Raw genomic sequence first — 20,283 nt, forward strand, 5'->3', positions numbered from 1 at the left:
GATGTTCACTTTGGGTACTATGTTGTGACAGTGTATATAGCTTGCTGTAAATTAATTCCATAAAACTGCTGTGAAAGTTAGAAAAGTTAACTGCCATGTTGATGGTCAGAAGAGTAACAAACATAGTTCAAATGACAGGAAAGAAGGGATGGTTAGGTTAAATATCAGGGAAAGATTTCTGAAGGTAAGCAGACCAGCTAGATCATGTTAGCAAAGGTGACACAGGAAAGCTCCTCACCAGGGATTTTTTGGACTATGTTGGATAAGTATCTGTCAAGGATAGCTAATCCTGTCTTCAGATGGAGACAGATGACTTCCAGATGTCTGTTCCACTCTGTGGACATCAAGTCCGTACATGAATATTAAATAGAAAAGGAAAGGATATGCCTTCAAATATCCCTAATGCACTAGCAAACTGGGGGAGGACGATGGGAAGACATCTGCTTCTTTCACTGTCACTGTCACAACACTGGGCATGATGGACTGCTCATGTGAACCAGGAGGGCATTTTTTGTTTCTGTATTTTGTAGTGAGTTTACATGGCAAGGTTTTGGTAGCTGGCAGCTGCAGGGGTGGCCTCTGTGAGAAGAATCCAGCAGCTGCCCCATGTCAGATAAGGGCCAGTTTCAGCCAGCTCCAAAGGGATCCGCCGCTGCCCAGAGCCAAGCCAATAAGTGATGTTCTTTGTGCTTCTGGGAGAGCAGATTTAAGGAAGGGAAAAAAACCTGCTGCACCACAGCAGCTGAGAGAGCGAGGAGTGAGAAGCAGCCCCGCAGCACCCCAGGTGAGTGCAGCAGGAGGGCAGGAGGTGCTCCAGGCAGGCAGCAGCAGTTCCCCTGCGGGCTGTGCAGGGAGAGGCCCCCGGTGGAGCAGGCTGTCCCCCTGCAGCCCATGGGTCCCACACGGAGCAGATCTCCACGCTGCAGCCCGTGGAGGAGCCCACGTGGAGCAGGTGGATGTGGCCTGGAGGAGGCTGCGGCCCATGGAGAGCCCCCGCAGGAGCAGGCCCCGGGCCGGAGCTGCAGCCCGTGGAGAGGAGCCCACGCAGGAGCAGGGGGTCTGGGGGGAGCTGCCGCCCGCCCGTGGGGGACCCGTGCTGGAGCAGTTTGCTCCTGGGGGATGGATGGACCCCGTGGTACGGAGCCGTGTGGGAGCAGTGCTGGAAGAGCTGCTGCCTGTGGGCAGCCCCCGCAGGCTCAGTTCGGGAAGGACGGCATCCCGTGGGAGGGACCCCGCGTGGAGCAGGGGCAGGGAGGGACCGTGAGCGAGCGGCGGAGATGAAGCGTCAGGGGCTGACCGCAGCCCCCATTACCCGTTCCCCTGCACTGCTTGAGGGGAGGAGGTGGAAGAGGGTGGATGGGGGGAAGGTGGTTTGGTTTTATTATTTATTTTATTTTATTTTATTTTATTTTATTTTATTTTATTTTATTTTATTTTATTTTATTTTATTTTATTTTATTTTATTTTATTTTATTTTATTTTATTTTATTTTAACTTTCTCACTTCTCTAACTTGTTAGTAAAAGGTATTAAATTACACTAATCTCCCTAATCTGAGTCTGTTTCGCTTATGGCAATAATTGTTAAGTGATCTCCCTGTCCTTATCTCAACCCTTGAGCCCTTTTGATCATATTTTCTGCCCCTTTCCCTTTGAGGAGGGGGAGTGTCAGAATGGTTGTGGTGGATCTTGGCTGCCTACCTGAGTAAAACCACCAGAATATTCTATTATTATGCTGGAAAGAAAACCACACTTAGCTTCCTGAGGAGGTATGGATAAAACAGGAGAGAAAACCACTATGTGATCACATAAATAAATAATCTTTCCTAAATTACAAGCTGCATATATATGGTATCCTCTGAATGCTTGACTTAGCAGCCTTAACATTCTTTTCCAGATTTTATTTTAATAAAATTTCCTAAACTTATCCATCACTTAATTTCACATAAGAAATCCTCCAAATTCTGCGCTAAATCCTCCAAACTCTTGACCTCTCCAGCTATGATTATCAGTTGAATGATACAAATCTGATAATACACAAGATAATTAGAATGGATCATGTGGACTCATCATCATCACTGGAGAGATGTGCACTTAGTCCATGGGCTTCATACCTACTTGTTGAATACAGGAACAGAAAAGCCTGGAACACAGTTTGCAGCTATGTAAGGGAAAATCATCCAGTGTTTACACACTTCCTGTGTGCAATTGCTACAATTAATAGAAGCCACGTGTGGATTAACTGTGAAGGTAAGGGATGGGTCAAAAGGGTGAAAACCTGCACATTGGCAGTACTGGCATCAGATGTGTTTATGATTGTTTGTAGGGGTTGTAGCTGTGTGCGATCCCTGTATTCCTGTCTGGACTAACTTACTTTTGCCTTGGGTTTGGACAAACATTTCACATATTGCTTCTTTCATATGACTACAGAGAAAACATGTCACGTGTCTCTGCATTGTACAGCAGGGCTCTAGTCTAGAAAGGGGATGGAGGCATCCCTACAAGCAGGCAACTTAGCAGTGCAAGTCTGACTCTGTACCAAAACTTAGGTGATGCACTTCAGAGCACCTTGCTGGGCTGAGCCAGCACCTCATTTCACAAAGGTTAGGGAATGAGCATCAGTTTGTAGTAAACCTTGAACACTGTTCTTGTGCAGTGTTTCAAAAAGTGACTTAAAGGTGAATGCTTCCCTTCTCATTAATGGTTTTGGCCCTGAGAGGAATCCAGTTTCTCTTCTGTCTTTTTGCAGTCTGTCATAGCATAACAGCAACACTTGAAGAAAATCCTCAGGGAAAGCAGTCTACTCTTATTTCTTAAAGCTTCGTGCATTCAAACAGATGCAGGAAAAGCAGCACAAGCAATTTTAGGTTGTCATTTCTATATTATGTCAAATGTTTACAGTCAGAATTTTCAAATTCTTTTATGTCATAAAGAAATAGAGTTGAGTCAGACAGTGAAAGACAGATTAAGCATGCCTTACAACTGTCATCTGGCCTTTAACTCTGCCTTTTGGTGTTTGGAGCAACATAGTAAACAGATGTATGCTGCAGTTATAAAATAGCTTTCACCAGCCAGAAAACATGTGAAGAAAATTTCTCCTTTCCATCTGCAAATTAAAGTTATTTTGAAAATTTGTTTCATACTTTTCATCTTTCTGTGGCCTAGTGCCCTTGCTCTATGAAACAGTGTGCCACATCCTAAGGATTTCTGAAATACCAGCACTCATTATTGAAAATCTAGGCTGTGGCAAAAAATACCTTTTGTCTCTTTTAAAATGGTTAACAGAACTAAAAATAATGAGCTAGACTTCCTCTTTCAAAAAAAAAAAAACTTATCAATTTCTTGGAAAAGACATTTTTTTCAATGTTATTCAAGGAAATGATGTTGAAAAACTTCCTAGTAATGGAATTCTGCACTATCTAAATTTCTTCCATGGCTTACTCTGCAGACACAGGGCAAGATTATCTCTGAAGATCATCCCTTCGGAACTAACCATGTAAAAACGGTGCTCTCTGATTCAGATGTGGTTTGTCCCTGATTGCAGTGACACAGACCAGCTGTTTTCATTGATTGATTTTTATTTTTTTTTTGACTCATTGGACTTGCAAAGCTAGCATTGATAAGAGAGACTGAACTTGATTTTTTCTTATATATCATTGGCAGTATTTTTTATACATTTCAGGGAATTCATGTAGACAAAACTGGAGAGGTACAGCTTTAGCGTACTCCAGTAGCAGGAGAATAATAGCGTTGGACGGCTATAGCTCAGGCTTGAAAATGCTTTATTACTGGCTGGCAAAGGAAGGAACACTAGTTAATGCTTGAGTTTCAAACATAATTTTAGGTTGGTTGAAATTTCTCTCTTCCTGTGTGTATGGAAATCCATTTAACAGTGGGAGAACATATGAAATCCTATAACTATGCTGATACTACAAAATGGAAAAGCAGCATCAAGGAAAGATATTGCCAGACAAATGCCAACTCTGAAACCTCTCTGTACTACTTGGAGTTTGTGTTTTTATTTTCTAAGTGTGAAATTTACCTATGTGCATAATTCTCTCACAAATCTATCCATCTCTTCAACAGTGGAAAGAGAGCTTAGGAGATATTTTAATGTAATTAATTTTCTAAGCAGTGGGGCAGTGGAAAGAGAACAAATCACTTAAAATGGAAACACCATTGGGTATCCTTTAAAGAAAAAGATTTATTTAGAATGTAAGTGCATTCCTTCCTTCCTTCCTTCCTTCCTTCCTTCCTTCCTTCCTTCCTTCCCTCCTTCCCTCCTTCCCATTGCTTTCCTCTATTTGGCTTGTTCAAAATAATTAATGTTGTTTTTTAACTTAAGAATCTCAGCAAGAAGTTTAGAGAACCCAAATAATCTCAGGACATATATCTACATAGCACATTTGAAGAGCAATTCACTGTCTTAACTACGTTTGAAATGTTACATTAGCAAATAGAAAAGTCACTTTTTGGTTTTATTCCGAGCACACAATGGAATTAATGGTCAATAAATTTATTGTGCTTATTAGTGAATTAATAATGAAATGAATAATTAATTCAACATTTTTATTGAAGATCGTCTTAAGGGTTTCATTCCATTTTTCTTTTTTTTTCTTTTCTTTTTTTTTTCACAATTTCCCACTGTGATCAAAACTACCATTTTAGACACCTGAGTCACTGGACTGCCCCCTGCCCTGAGCCCTGAGCACAGCTTTCAAGATTTAGATAAGATTTTAATCCAAGAAAATGTTAGTTCTTCTTTTTAAGCATATTTCACATGGCAAGACTTGTAAAAGATTTGTGTTGTACAGTTTAATGATGTCTGGTGGGAATACTTCACAGTAGACAAGTTTTTCCTCAGGGTTTTCATCCATGTTTAGTCTTTTTTTTTTTTTTTTTTTTTGACATGTTGCTTATTTCATTGCATGCAGCATGTCAGTGTATTCTAAGTGTATTCTATCAGTGGAGTAAAGGCAAACCGCCCATGAGTAATGGGTGGAGAAAAAGTCTATTTATGCAATAATTAAAAGAAAGCAAAAAACAAGGTAAGAGCAAGGAATGAAGGCTGAGAAAAAGAATAACCTCCGTCTCAAAGTTGCTGTTAATACCCAGCAGTCACTAATTGGTCAGAAAGCTGCCCACGTGAATCTCTACATTTCAGCGATGTTCCTCTGCATCCCATCAACTTGTTAGGATTCTTGTGATGTCTGAAAAAGCAAAAGAATGAACAGCAACTGAGCATACTAAAGACCTTCCCAGTTGCAGAAACAGATGTCTAATGTCTTGCTTCTGAAGTTCAAGTCTACTAAATCAGTTTTAGTTAAACCCCGAGGCTCGGGTTACCATAGCATTTGTAAACAGAGGAGACGTGCAATTCTCACCATCACTAGATAGCCTTACTTATAAATTATCAGGATGGACAGGTAATTCTGAAAATGGCTTCCATTTATGTGTGTTTAGATGGACTTTCAGACACATCAACATGCTGACAGTGATCACATTGTTTAGGAATGTCAGTCCCATCCATTATAACCTGCACTCAACAGTGAGATATCATACTATCAACTATTTGCTTATGGGGCAAATTTTATATATTTTTTTCTTCCCTTTAAGACAAGAAGAACCCTGAAGTATACAAGGTTTCTGAACTACACGATCCTTCAAGACAGCTGCCTGAATGGAAAAGTTAATAACCATGCCAAGCAATCAATCTGTCAGTGTTTGGTGAAGCAAATTAAAGGAAAACAGAAATCAGCAACCACAATAACGTGTTTTTCCAGAGATACAATATTCTAATGTGGTGGATATGTTACCGATTGTCAACCATAAAATAGGATAGCTACTTTTGTTCCTTGGTCAGTATCATTGTGCCTCTTTCAGTATCTCAAATCCGTAGCACACAGGCTGGATGTTCTGTTCATTGTAGCAAATGGCACTCACCTCTAAATGCAGATTCCATCTCTCTTTCCAATTCCTCTCTCTCAAAACAAACAAACAAACAACAACAGCAACAAAAAACCCTCTTACACTCCTACATTCTTGGCATAATCAGAGAACAGCATCCCACTGAAAATGTTTGACAAATTTTATCCATTACAAGAAAACAGATAATCTATTAAGAAAATCGTGTGAGCCTGCAGGAAGCCTTAATAGCCTGTCCTTATAGAGTCATTTTTAAATGCTTTATCTTAGCTCCCATTTTGCTTTTATTTCTGATTTGCAGGATGAGGAATTTGGGCCTGCAGGCCACAAATTTTAGAGAAAACTATACATTTTTTAGCAGATAGTTGTGAGAAAAATAAGAATTGGATCTCTTTTTAAACTTGTTATTCTATTCTAATTCAGCTTGTTAGATGTAGAAGACAAATGCACATTAAAAATCATCATGTCTTTTTACCCTCTCTTTAGAAAGCATTTTAACTGGATCTTTGTAGCTCACTTCTTGCTTTCACAAAGCATTAATCTTCATTGCCTCTGACTTTTCTAAGGGGATGATCTTATGTATTTGGGAATTATTTAGGATCCCCTGTCTTCTGCCTGTCTTGCCACTATTGTACTAGCAGTTTAGCTGGGGTAAAAACCATCGGAAAACTGTTTAATAATTGTCTTGTGCTTTGATTTTTAAATTTTTTCTAAGCCATCATTGTGGGTGTTGCAATTTTCCATACCCTGCAGCCAGGTAGATGCAGAAAAGGTATCCTTCGTGCAGCACAGATGCAAGCTCTAATGTTGTTACTTCACTATGCACTTCATAGGATGGCCTTGAAGAGAAGCCTATGTATTCATGAGTTGCCAACATTACTCTTGAAATATAGAGTATATTGTTGTATACTCACACCTCATGTGCACACAGAATGGGTCCAAAGTCCTTACCAAAATGCATTTCCTTCTGAATCACTGCCATTCATCCTGCAGAGAAGACAGACCATTGTGGTTGGGATCACCAGCTTAACAGAAGCCAGTTCAGATACACAGATTTCCTCTAGGTACCTATGTAGCCCTCGTCTTTTCAAAAACACAGTAGCAAAGAGTCATACTTAACAGTGGGTCACCTAATTTTGTGTGGAATCAATTTAGATAGAATAACTAAAACATTTTTCACCTATCAGCTGAACCAGCTTTGATGTGTCTGCCCTCAAACTTCCCCAGCTGATGTCAATGCTCAGTATCTCTCTGCATGCAGAATTTAGTCTTTCTTATTTTATCAGCATTAGGATATACATTCCATACATGTATTCCTGTGGTGTAGTTACAGGAGAACAGCTGAAATGAAAGAAGGGAAGAAATACCCACTTAGGAAAGAAAATGATGCAATGATTTAATCTAAGTTGTTTCCTTTGGCCAAGGAGCCTCTCATTATCCCTGTCTCTCTATAGCTTTGAGTTTGAGATAAAGCACTATGTTTAATTATTTACTGGTTGCTATAGCGGTGTTAAATGAACCTTTGAGATTGTCAGGTGATGTTTAAAGCAGTCACCTCACAAATACTGTATGCGGTAATTTAGGTTTCTATAGATTCAAGAAGACCCATATTCCCATTTTCAGAGATCAGACAAGGTGTAAAAAAAAAATATCAAACCCTGCTTCCTGTGTTTAATGAGCCAGGAAGCTCACAGAAAGCAAGGTGTTTCCCTTATAACTGTCCCCAGATTCTCTTTTCCTTCTCCCTGCCACTCCTCATTATTTCAGTGTATAAATATGAAGTTGCAGGCTTTCAGATGCTGAGGCTGTTAACTTACCAGATTTCTCTGCATGCAGACAAGTTCAATCTGTATAAAGAACACAGTGATGCACAAAGCAGTTACATTGGATTATGCAGCAGTCTAATTCATTTCATGAATTATCTAACAAATGAGCAAATATATTTTGATGCCACAGTCATGAATGTGGTAGGCTTACAATAATTCAGCATGACCGATGGAGTTGAAAACCATTATTTGAGAAGTGCAAGTTGATGAATTAGCAATGTAAGGTGATTTGGGTGTCCAGATGGGAATTATGTGAAAGGATAAAAAGATCACTGAAGGGAAAAAGAGAAGAAACTCCCCCCAACATGAAAAAAAAAAAAAAAAAAAGGAAAGTGCATATAAAAATAAGACTTTGCATTGAAGATATTTGTGGTATCTGCTGAGCAGCAACAAATGGATTTCATTTAGCATTATCAATCTCCTTCACAAAACTAACCACTTTGTCTTTACCTGGTTTATTCAAAAGTATTTTAATAAAACTCTCACTTAGACCTCTTTGTTAAAATAATTTTCATGTGAGGAACTTGTCTACAAAATATTCAAAAATCTGGACTTGCTTTCCATCCACTCCAGAGAACAATGTTGTTGTTGTTGTTGGGGGTGAGGGTGGGGAATGAGGAGAAAAGGAAAAAAAAAGAAAAAAGAAGAAAAAAAAAAGATCCATCCATGTGGGGTACTTGATCAAAAGTATTGTCTGACAGTCAGCCATTGAGTCAACAAGGAGAGGTACCACTTTACTGAAAACAGTGAGGCTTTTCTACAGAGTTGTGCTTTTAATTTTGCATTCTGAGTGTTTTAAGTTCCAGTGGTGTCCGTGGAAGATTTGAAAAATCAAAATATAAGCTTGTGACTGAAGATGATGTAGAATAACCTGGAGAAGAGGTAATTAGAGTCAGGAATGACAGGTTGACAAGCACAATTCAGAGAGAAATGTTCAGACAAGCAGCTGAGGAAGCTCCATGTCAGGATACAGCACTTGTGCGCTGGGGACCTGTCCCAGATCCACTGAAGCTATTAAGTGCAAGCCTGGAAAGATGGGGGTGGGGCAGCCTTGTTCTCCTGCCCTCAGAAAAATGAATTCATGTCCTGAAAGATATTCCCTTGATAAAACTGTTCCTGAACATTGTGGAAAGAACTTATCTGTAGGATTGCCAGCAACTTGTCTAGTCACTGCAGTGCTGATTTTATTTATGACTGCCTTAATAGGTCTTATTCCCTTCTGTTTCAGTGGATGAAGCTCTATATGAGAGCAGGCAAATGGAAGAGAAACACTGGCTAGGTATAACCTAATAGTGGAGAAGCAGCATCTGTACACTTAATACCCACTGTTTGCATGACCTTTGATTTTGGAAAATATAATGTGCTGCTAGGTTGAGCACTCAAATAGAAATATAAATTAAAAACCATGTTGAGTAACATGCAATTAAAGCAGAGAATTCTGGAATAAACAATATCCTTAACTCATCCTGGTGAGATCTAGCAAGCTGGAGCTGCTAGAGCATGGGACATAGCCTGCATTCCTCCAGCATCCACAGAGCTTGTCTTTGTCGGTACCTGGCACAGCACAGCATGAATGAACTCTTAGCTTTTGCCAAGAACATCATCTTATAGACCTACAAATAAGTAAATCTGCAACTTACTGGAATGGATACCATCTACTTTAAAAGGCATCTACCGATACCTTTTAAGAAATTTCTATCAGGTTTCCACAGCAAAGCCTTTTCAAAGACATTAATAAAAGTGAGCTCAGGCAAATGGAACAAAAGATGGAAAAATATTAAAGGAATAATTCTGAAATATTTCAGCTTCAAAGTCTCAAAGTTGCTGGGAAGTTTCACCAATGTCATTAATGATTTCTGCTTTAGGAAAGAACTTAATCCCTTCTCACAGGTTACAAGAACAACTTTTACTGCCTATATATATTTTTCTATATTTTATAAACATAGATTTGTTAATATGTGGACTTCCTTTAAAATAAAATGCACATGCATTTTTTTTTTTTCAGTGCTTCTTTATCCTATATATATGACCATCAGAAATGAAATGAACTTTGGGTCAATTCCAGATTTCTGGATTTTTTTTTTTTTTATATATTTATAGATTTAAAATCCCTTAGAAACCATTTAACTGTCTAAGTAACAGATGACATTTGTGGTCATAGAATCAGCTAAATTATCTGAGCACTACTACTTTATCCACAAAATGACCCTTTTCAAAGTTCAGAATATGCTAAATAATCCACGTAAATGATCTGTAGGTGTGAAGGATGGTCTCTCTTCCCCGAAATTTTTGCAATGTATTCTGGTTCATTAAAGACATCCCAGGAGCTATAGGTTGCACAAAAACTTTGTGTATCTTATTTCAGCCTTCAATGACAGTGATACTGTTCTAAATGGCATCAAGAAACCAAAAAGAACACAGAATAATTTAGAAGCAAAAATGTTTTGGTCAAAAAAATCTCAAGTTTATACTGGATACTCTTCCCCTTGAAATTCAGAGATTTTACTGCAAAATTCTATTTATTTATCTTTCCTTGAATTCTGTCGCTTCCAGTCAAATTATTTTGAATTTCATTATATTACTGCATGTAATAGATTTGATCCAGATTGGCAAGATGGCTTTCTATAAAGAGAGCCCAAAGAGAGTCAGTTGCAGCATATGTAGAATAACTCCTCAAGAGAACAAATCTGAAAGCAATCTAATTGCTATCATATGCCAGGTGATACTACATCAGCTGGAATTTTTGTGATACAGTTGAGTAGAATGAAGGATTAAACTTTGCATAACAGGAAAACCAAATTCAGCATAACCCCCCCCCCCCCCCCCCCAATCCAGTGTAGTTGTTCTCAAAGGTGTATTTGCAAGGACTGATTTTTCAGCCTCCTGCCGACCCATTTCCCACAGGCAAGATGAAGCATCACAGGTGAAAAACACTCTCGCTCTTATTTTCACAGTACTTGAGCAGCACAAGCACTTCAGCATCAGGCTCTCTGGCCCCTTGAATGCTGCACTGAAGATAATGAATAGCTTCCTGTGCAACATTAGTGTTCTCATACTGCAAATTTTAAGGTGGAATTTTTAGTGCTATCATACACTGACAATGCATTCATATATTCCCTCAGAGTAGAGAAGTGATGAAGAAATTTCATCAGCAGTCCCCACGGCCTCTTTGGTCCAATAGTACTACGGGACTCTTCATCTTCAGTTATTTGGCTGGATCCATCTGTTGCATTGGGGTGAATAGCAGGGGTTAGGGCTTATGAAAGCAGACACAGAAATGAAGCATCCCTCTCTTCCCTTTACTTTTCACCACAGTTATGTGGTAGCCACTTTGAGGGATCTCAGGCACATGGATGTGCTGTCCTGGCTGTTCAGACTGCAGTTCGTCCAACCCAGAGTGCAAGAATGCAGAACTGGGGCTGTAAGACATCTGTGTGTGGTTGACCTGTGTTAGGCACAAGCAGACTTCCATTGGGATGTCTGAAAGTGTCTTGTTTGCAAGAAAATCCCTACCTTCCCTTGTTATGGCACAATAAGATAAGCTGGGTTCTTGGGTTTGGGACCACTTTTCTGATACTGGAACAAAAGAAGAGTTTCTGCTCATTCAGATGGCTTTCAAGAAGGTAAGACAGTTAAGAGAGGGAGTGCACAGTCTGTCTCTTTGATTTATTGATTAATTTTCTTCATAAATATCTACCCCTTCATTTTTGTAATTGTTTTATTGTTATTATTATGGGTTTTTTGTTTGTTTTTGGTTTTGTTTTTTGTTTTGTTTTCTGTCTGTTGTGAAGTTTATAGGCATCCATGATCTACGAATGTCGATATTGTTCCATGTGAATATACAGAAGACAACAAATGCTACCATAATCCATTGCATTTTTGATGTGTGACTTAGTCACATGGCTAAGTGAACAGATTTTTCTGTAGAAAATCTTTATAAGTGAAAGTCTATTTTCCTAAATTGTGTTAAACATGCTTCCTTCTCTTACAACAGTCACAACTTGCAACAGTGTAATATCCTGAAAATGTCCATTAATGTCCATGGCTAAAAGCTCAGAGCTGTGATAGACTGCTTGTGCTACACTGTACTACGTTTTAACCAGCTCATACAAAAATTATGCTTCCCTCTGCCATCTAGTGCACTGAGGTAGGGCAGATGTGTTGGTATGTTCTGCCACAGATGAGAGCAGCAACTTACCAAGGGGGCTGAGAAGAACAAACTATGCCTTCATGTTTTCTGTACGTCAGCAGAGCTTGAAGGAGCCAGAGTTACAGGTGCATCCTTTCAAAGGCTACCGGGAAAGATTTCTGATTACCTGTTCATTAGTGTTTTGGGGAGACAGAGTCTCCTACTATTTTTCCTAGCTGTGCTGTTCCTTTAGATCATACGCTATGTAGGAGCGGTAGCTACCTTTTGCTACCTGTGTATATGATACAAAAGCACCTATCTTCAGACATATATTGACTTTAGTATATCACATCTAACAGAGAGGATTCCCAAATGTAAAATACTAGGGAGGTAACAATCATCCTGAACAGATATTTCACACTTCAACTTTCACAGAAAACCATCATTCCTTCAGGTTCTTCTGGCTTTAAACATTTTTTTGCAGTACAACAAAAGAAACACAAAAATAATTTCAACTGGAATGATTTTTCCAGAACTACATCAAAACTGTTCATATACAGACTGTGACCTAAGATGAAGGTATTTCTTCTTAAGTGAAAAAAAAAGTCTTCATTGCTTTTGGAAGTTGACATTGTAGATTCATCTGTTTCCTTTTGTGTATCCTCATTAGAGGCAATGTGGGATGAAGAGATTTCTAGAAGTAGTCCCTTGTGAAAGTGCTCATAACAGAAACGGGTTCTAACCACAAATGTGAAACAAACAAACAAACCAAAAAAAGAAACTAACAACAACAACAAAAAAAGTGTAGGAGCTACCAATTGACATATACTCTTTCTTCTGAATGTTCCTTTTGTAGACTGGGGCTGCGTAGCCTTCCCTGTGCTGGATACAGCAGAAGTAGAGATTTATTCAGCTAGGGTACAGGACTATAGGACTGTAAATCTAAGGTCTATTCTCTGCTCTATCTCAGAGTCTGGCTTTTCTAACTATGGCAAGTCATAGCCTCTTTGTACTCCAACACTAAACTGAAAAATAGCAGTGATAACTTCTATAACTTTCTGGAGCCATGTTGAGATTAAATTATTTGAGAATAATTATTATTTGAGATACATTTCAGATTCTTATGTGGGTGAATAGAGTAAAAGGGTGGATAGCATTTTTTATATATACAAATGTGAGGAAAAACAGCTATTTTTCTCCAGTGAGTAAATGAGGTAAAGATACTAGAAATAGTTGCCTTCTCTGAGGATGAATATGCACACATTAGATACCCATGGGCCTATTTTAACTGTTTCTGACTATAAAATAGTGGAAATATCTAGATGTTGGTGAATACCTGACTAGAGGACCAGGTAGTTGTACTGATTATGTTAGAATAGTTAATAATCAATTTATGTGTAAAATTACCTGTTGCAAAGATGCTACTAAGAGAAAATGAGAGCAGAATAAAACTTATCCTAACATGTATCTAAACTGACAGGTTTACAGGACCAAAATGGCACAGTTGTGAGATACCTGAGGAACATGCAGAATAAGACTGCTGTGCTAGCCATTAAACCGCATGGAAAATTACTTCAATTTGGCTGTGCTCAGCCTTCCTGTGATCTTATTTTGCACCATGCAGACAGGTGAAGAGACTTGTTTGCTAATTAGTGTTATGATTTGAGATGCACAGCTGTAATGAAGCATGAAATAGCAGTCACAAGTGATATTCCTGCAACCCTTGTATGTCAGCCTGATGGGATGGCTGCACTTTGTCAATATCTGGAGGTAAGAAGTCCCAGAAGAAAAATGCTAGATCAAGTGAGAAGGGGTTACTTATTAGAGAGCAATTAAAGAGAGTAATAGTCCTAATCACACATGCAAGTACAGAAAAAAGCAAGGCTTTAGTACTGTGGTGACAAGATTTATAGTCTGCATTAGGTTCTGACTCTTAAGCATGCTGCAAAGGAAACATATTAATTCAGAGCATCAAAGAGCATTAGAAAATACCCAGCAGATAACAGCAATGGTGAGAAGCTCACCAAACAGATCTGCTACTGCTTAATGAATTGCATTATGGAAAACACTGGCAAGTCCTCCAGAAGATATGATAGCACTGCTTCATAAACACATCAAGGTGGCATACAACACACATGAGTAGTTTGAGTCATCAAGAGTAACACTTCCAAGTTGGCTGGCATTAGTACTGGTATCTGTTGCATGGAATTCTCTTTTACACATGAACTTTCAGGGACTTTTTGAAATAAGATTTCAAAAAAAAGATTTTTTTTTTTTTTGAAAAAAAAAGAATGATTCTATTAGTCAGAATAAAAGCTCAAAGAGAAGAAACGTCTTTCACAGTGTCTGTAACACACAGGCATAGAGTACTTTATAGTGCTCTTTCTTCTTCCCTTAGCTGCAACATAACTTTGTTCGCAGTCAAAGCTTGATGCACACCAGCTTTACTGCATTCCATTGCATTCCTTTTTCCATGCTAAGGAAACATGGCATATGCTCCACAGGAGAGCTCAGCCTGACCACAGGTTTTGATGACAAAATCTGGTGGCATGTCCCTGCGCTAATCAGTAAGTATACACAGTCGAAACTTTTATGGCCAGCAGTGAGTGCTGCTTTCAGAAAAAAGTACAGCAAAAGAGCACAGAAGGAAGGATGGACTCAGGTTACCGGTTACCTGGAGGTGTATCTATATCATTGTATTTTTTTCTTACTTCATAGAAGAATATTTTGAAATCACTTTTACTCTTCAAGCATATATAACTGCTTTGATGAAAAACATCCTCTGAATTATTTACTATTCTTCTGTGCAATTATAAATAGAATTTTTGCATATACTTTCTTCATAAGATATGCAAGACACTTTGAAATTCACAGGCTTGAGCCATGAAGGAAGTCACACTATGCAGTGAAATGATTATTTCTGACTCAAAACCTACACACTCATTTATTCTTATTATAAAACACCCCCCACTTTTTCAGTCTTCCTCCAGATTCTCAAGTGACTTTACTGGGTTTTACTTTCATTTGATTCTGTTGTGCCTGATATTCTATTAACCTTGTCTGCTCAGAGACCCACCTGCAGCTGAAAACCATGACAGAACAGTTTATTGCAGCTCATTAAAAGCCTTTTTTTTTTCCCCATTCCTTCAGTAATGTATGATTTTACAGTTCCTCACTTAGATGATGTTTCTTTACTAACATATTATCATATGAAGGGATCTGTTAAACTTGCTGTTATCACACATGATACGTGATATATTTGAGTGATCTGCATCTATGAAAAACAGGAGAATTATAACGATATTCTTATTATGCGTAGCTGTGGAAAATCAGTCGGGTGGCATCAGTCTTCTCTCAACTCATACCGAAAACTACATTTTTAGCAAGAGAAAAAAAGGTTTTGTTATTCTGGATTAGTTTGGTAGTTACCACAGGAAATCATTATAGTGATTTAGAGTGCGTTATTTCCCTCACCATCTGTCTTCTGCTGACCCTGAACTTGTTGGGCTACCTCGGTTCAGGCCAAATCCCAGTACCTATACATAAATTAATCACACTAATTTATAAAAGATGTTTTTAATGACCAATCTTTTACTTAGCTTAAAATACATATCATCCAAACAGAACTGTATTTTTTTCTCTACTCTAGTCCTTAAAAACTCCATAAATTAAATCTTTTTTTTTTTTTTCATTTTCAAAATATACGTGGAGCATTTGCTTCCTGATCATATCCACAGAGATTAAATGCTGTTTTAATGGTAGCTGAATAGATCAAATCCCTTCAGTTTTGACCTTCAATTTTAGTCTCAAAGTAAGCTGCATTGCACATTTTAGATTTTCTCTGGAATTAAATGCGGACTTGCCCAGTCCACCAATGGAGCACTTCAGAAACATCATGATAATTATTAGTGTTAGATGATACCAAATAATGTGATTTCTTGAAAGAAACAAATAGAGCAACTGTAGAAGCCAAATTTTACAAAAATATGCTAGCTGCCTAATCCAAAATTCTGATTGAAAGGCTCCTAAAAAAATATTCTATGGGGAAATTAACTTGTTTTTAGCAATGATTAACATAAAGAATTTAAGAGTCACTTAAAAGTTAAGCTAAAAACATAGAATTTCCAATGGCACATGGGAGCATGACGATATGACAGGAAAAGAAAAAGTGTGAAACATGATTTATGAACCTCTCTTTATAGCTGAAACACTTCATAATATCTAGATGATAAAGGAGACCCCAAAGGAAATGTGAGAAAGAAAAATGTTCTGGTAAAACTGACATTTGTTGCCCTGTATGTGGAAAAATATATAACTGAAAAACTGTTCTTTACATTCATACGAGATCATGTAATCCAGATTAACACAAATAAAAAACTGTTAACTGTTATGACCACTGGTAGACAAACATTACTTTTGATTTAGGTTCATCTCTGCACACATCTTTCTGCCTCTCGCTGTTTGTTCATCAGTCAAGGACAGGGACAAAAAAAATTAAAATCACCTTTCAGTTGAATTCAGAAACCACATTTTGTCTGAAAATAAATAGATTTTAAAAACATTACATTCCCAGATGAGAGTGAATTTCAAATAGTTTTGGATGACAGATTCCCATAGGCTTATAATAAAGTCATCATCTCAATCTTCAGGTGTACCTTGTCTAGATAAAACAATTTTTTGCTGATGACATTTACTCAATATCGTTAACCGATTAAGTTTTCCAGTTCCATCCCTCATTGTTTCTTCGAAAACATGCGTATGAGTTATGTCATCTATGTGATCAAGGACAAATCTCTTTAACAGTTTTCTCTTATAATGAGCTATATTTAATGCAGAAAACACAAACAACCCACTGTTCATTCTGGATTTCAACATATTTTTCTTAAATACATAAACATATTCTACTTGGATAAATTTTTACACATCTTTCCAGATACAGACAAGAAATACAGTTGTAACTCTTGCAACAGGTAGAAAGAAGTTTTATACATGCCACGATAAGCAGAAGGGAAGGGTCACCTCCCTCATCCTCTCATGCTTTGCTGAATACTGCTCAGTGTGCTGTTGGCCTTTGTTGTTTCAAGTACACACTGCTGACTCGTGGTCAGCTTGGCATCCACCAGGACCTTGAGAATATTTTTTTCAAAGCTGCTTTCCAGCTGGTTGACCCCCACTGTTTAGTGATGCCTGGGGATATTCTTCCCCCGTTGCAGGACTTTGTGTTTCTGTTTTGTCGAAAGGAAACATTTATTTGCAGGATTTGACATTTTCCTTTGTTCATGAGACTTTTGACAGCCCATTTTTCTAATCTCTCAACGGATCTTTCAATGGCAGCACACTCTCATCTGATCTACCAACCATTCTGCAAACCTGCTGAATGTGCACTCTGCTATCATCCACATGACTGAGTAAGATGTTAAACACTGTTTGCCCCAGGGGTACACTGCTGGTGATGGGCAACCCGGTGGACTTTCTGTTGCTGATCACAACCATTTGTTCCCGGAACTTTAGCCTCATTTCATTCTACCTCACTGTCCATTTATCCAGCTTGTACTTCATCAGTTTGTATGAGGATATTATATGTGAAAGTGTTGAAAGCTTTGTTAATGTCAAGATAAACTGCTCTTCCCTTGTCTAAGAAGCTGTTCATCTCACTGTGGAAAGCTATCATGTTGGACAGGCATAACCTCCCCTTTGTAAATCCATGATGACTACTCCCAGTAACTTTCTTATCCTTAAGGAAGGTTTTCCAAGATTGGCTCTTCCATCATCTTCTCAGGCACCAAAGCGAGTCTGGACAGCCTGTAGTTTTCTGCATCCTTCTTCTTGAAGATAAGAATGACATTTGTTTTCTTCCAGTCTTCAGAAACCTGCCACTATCACCACAGCCTTTCTAAGATTATCTAGAGTGGCCTCACAATGGTATGGGACAGCTTACTCAGCTGTAGTTGGTATATCTTATCAGTTCCCATAGACCTGTGTTTGTCCTGTTTGTATAAACGTCCCCTAACATGATCCCACACTACTGAGGGCAAGCCTACCTTTCACAGGGCTTTCTCACTGGTCTCAGGGACCTGGGATTGCTGAGTGCCAGTCTGACCAGTAAAGACTGAGGCATCAAGTACCTTGGCCTTGTGCATGTCCGTTATGATTAGGTAGGTCCCCTACCCTGTTTAGCAGCAGGCCTGGTCTTCTTTTACTGTTGATGTACTTGTAGAAGCCTGCAGATGTTGTAAGGACAATTGTTTATGTTAGAGACTGTGCAGTGAGGGCTCTTTAATTGAGTGTTTTTTTCCTGTGAGTTCTTCAAGGTCATTTCTTTTCCAGTCCACTATCTTTGCCCTGGGTTGACTGTGGCCCTGGTAGGCCCTAGAAGTAAGGCACTTTCAAAGGGGAAAAGCTGGATTTAGATATTGGTAAGGAAAAGTACATTTCACACCAGTTTCGTTCTGGTTTTTGGCCTGGATAGAAATTCCTTTAAAGGATTTTTGTTTAGTCATTAGCTATGTTTATATTACTGAGGTATTTCAGAGCAGTGGTGCTGCTTAGAAATTAATCCCTTGACTGTCACTATTTACTGAGTAACCTCATTTTCCAAAGTGTTTGTGGTATGTTTGAACTAGGTTCTTTGTGTAGGAAAACAAACAGAAGCTCTTTTCAAAAAGTGCTCCAGTACCTAATGGGGAACTTAAAATCCAAACCACGTGGTAGGCTGCTCCATGACTGAGTCCTCCAGAGCCCCACCACAGACTTTTACCTTCAGAAAGCTGTGCTTAATGTGTAGTCAAAACACTCTACTTGGAAGATGAAATCCAATCTGAAATAAACTCCCAGTGCTCCTTGTAACAGATACGTGAGAGGCCTCAGGACAGTCTGCTTCGATCTACCGATCCACACATTTGCACCAAATTGCTTGCTAAATTCAGTCTAGCTGTTGTGGAAATTATAAATAAGTCACAGTAATATAAAGGAGCCAGTGAGTTAGACCAGGGCTCATTTGATCATTAGAACAGAAATGTGAAATAAAGGCTGCAGAATATGTGTTCTGTTTCCTTACTCAGCTCAGAAACAACAAATAATGAGGGAACTTTAGAAAAGTTAAGGGAGATTTACCAGTTTTCTAGCCTTTGATTACTGTTTTGCTGATTTTTCCAGAAACAGGTTGATAAAAGCCACCAGCCTTATTCCATTTTTTTTTTTTTTTTTTTTTTTTTACTTTTTACCTCCAGTCAAAGTAGAGGAATATTTTGTTCAAAGATATGTATCGTTATTTCAGTTTTGTAAAATGAGGAAAGTTGTAGTCAATATAAAAGATCAAATGACCAGAGTTACTGGCTGAAAATCAAAACCCTTTATTTATAGACTTTCTAGCTTGCATATTTTTTCCAAAGATGTATAGTGTGGAGGAGGCTTTGTACATGATTGCTAGTGTAGTACAGGTGGATTTAAGTGCTGCATCAACTTGTGGGCAAAATCTGATGATGAATAAAGTTTTACCCATGTGAATTATTCACAAATCTGAACATTGAATTATATTCAGCTGAAGAAGCAGAGTGATTGAGGGGGAATGCTGGTGGAGTTACGAGTCAAGGAAATCCATCCCTTGTGACATCAGAAATGACTTTCTTCTTCTCTGCTCATTTCCTCTACCATAAAAAGTCTGTAAAATACCAATCTTTGGAGAGAAGCATCATGATAAATATTTATTTCCATAATCTGAAAATATCATTTTAACATATAATTTCATATACTTAATATTATTCATGTATTTTAATAACTTACTAAAGTTTATTCAGTCACTATATTTTATAATGGTAATAATCATATTGTTACTATGTATAGTCCAAAGAAATTGAATGAAAGATTTTCTTTTTAGAAAGATATCTTAGGGTGAGCACAGGCTATACTGTCCTAAAATAAATAAATAAATAGAAATATTACAGTAAAAGGAAATAAATAAACTCACATGTTATCTTATCTTACCTTAAATTAAACCAGAACAAAATTATTCTCCCATCATTCTGTCTAATACATTACAGATGATTACAGAGTTGCCTAGGGAGGACAACTCTGCAAAGCATAGATATTCAGGAATATATTCTCAACCCTTACTCAGTAGTTCATTTCTCTAGAATTAACAGCCATGCCGTCTCCCTCCCCATCCCATACCTTCATTCTGTCTTGATGGAATTCTGTCCAAAGCCTTTCTTGCTTTAGAAAAATAGAAACTACCTTTTTCAAAAACAGCCTCTTCTGTATTTTCATGCAGGATAATAAGATTGATCCAATGCTTAGTCTGTCCCTGAAAAATCCATCTCCTAGAGGTGTAATGGCATTGTGTGCTATTTTAATATGTGCTCCAAAGAAACTGGTATTAAGTGGCTCTTTATTTCTCTATTTACTTT

The 20,283-nt window shown here is 38.2% G+C and overlaps 1 long non-coding RNA gene across 1 annotated transcript in view; it reads left to right on the forward strand.

Annotated features, from left to right (window-relative positions):
* Positions 1-425: 425 nt before the first annotated feature.
* LOC308187887 overlaps positions 426-20,283 on the forward strand; it is a 104,379-nt gene continuing 84,521 nt past the window's right edge. The window contains exon 1 of the long non-coding RNA XR_013944979.1: positions 426-784. This is a non-coding gene — a long non-coding RNA (uncharacterized lncRNA). The remainder of the gene's footprint in view (positions 785-20,283) is intronic.

The sequence above is a fragment of the Anser brachyrhynchus genome (genome assembly GCF_964034855.1).
Source record: "Anser brachyrhynchus genome assembly, chromosome: 1".
Taxonomy (NCBI): Eukaryota; Metazoa; Chordata; class Aves; order Anseriformes; family Anatidae; genus Anser; species Anser brachyrhynchus.